A 1,273-nucleotide genomic window follows, 5' to 3' on the forward strand; every position below is an offset into this window, starting at 1 on the left:
CACCACCTCAATAACATTACCAATACCACCTCAATATCCTTACCACCACCACCTTAAAACACTTACCACCACCTCAATAACATTACCAATACCACCTCAATATCCTTACCACCACCACCTTAAAACACTTACCACCACCTCAATAACATTACCAACACCACCTCAATATGTTTATCAATGTCACCTCGATACACAAGTCAAGTGAAATCAAATATTCGGCATCGTTACGTCTTTGTAGACCTGGGAGGGTCAGGTCCTTAGGTTTTCGTACACTTGGGAGGGTCAGGTCTTTAGGTCTTTGTAGACTTGGGAGGGTCAGGTCTTTAGGTCTTTGTAGATCTGGGAGGGTCAGGTATTTAGTTCTTTATAGACCTGGGAGGGTCAGGTCTTTAGATCTTTGTAGACCTAGGAGGGTCAGGTCTTTAGGTTTTCGTAGACCTGGAAGGGTCAGGTTTTTAGGTCTTTGTTGTCTTGGGAGGGTCAGTTTTTAAATCTTTGTAGATCTGGAAGGGTCAGGTCTTTGTAGACCTAGGAGGGTCAGGTCTTTAGGTTTTTGTAGACCTGGGAGGGTCAGGTACAATCTAGACCTCCTGAACTATTATTGATGTTAGACTTGATTATAGTAACCTGCTGGAAATGAATTTTAGTTATACTTTCTAGTACCCTATTTCCTTTTTAAACCATATATTGCAAAATGTCACTAATCAAAAGAAAGTCTCGTGCCAAAGTCCATACAAGTTTGTCATTGGTCAATTACACCTTTCAAGGAGGATGTCACTGTCTCACCTGACTGTGTGCAGCTTTTACCGTTAACGTTTCACGTATGTAGTAAACACGAACAAATTAGCAAGATATATACTCTCCTTATCAGGAGAAAACTGTGGTCAGTGGGGACGTAGATATGTGGAGTTCGATCAGTTGGAAACACCTTCGAGATACTCCTAAACAGGAACGTGAATTTTGTGATCAATAATAAAATAATTCGAAAAATTCCCAAGCTTAACACTTTGATGCTAACAGACACCCCCTCTCCCCAAATCCACACACACACACTTCCTGGTTCCATGTAATAAAATAACTTTTAAATAACTAAAATAACACATGTAGTTTTCTATAGAAAATGGTAATAGCTACTTTAGGAATAAAACAACTCAAACATCAATTCAGCACCAAGGGTTCAGAAACTTTTAATGGACACGAAACTCCTAAATCCTGAAAAATTTGTTTTCAGTGTCAGCTAATAATTCACTGACATATAATTTTGACATGGTAC

Source organism: Limulus polyphemus, unplaced genomic scaffold, assembly GCF_000517525.1.
Source record: "Limulus polyphemus unplaced genomic scaffold, Limulus_polyphemus-2.1.2 Scaffold10626, whole genome shotgun sequence".
Classification (NCBI taxonomy): domain Eukaryota; kingdom Metazoa; phylum Arthropoda; class Merostomata; order Xiphosura; family Limulidae; genus Limulus; species Limulus polyphemus.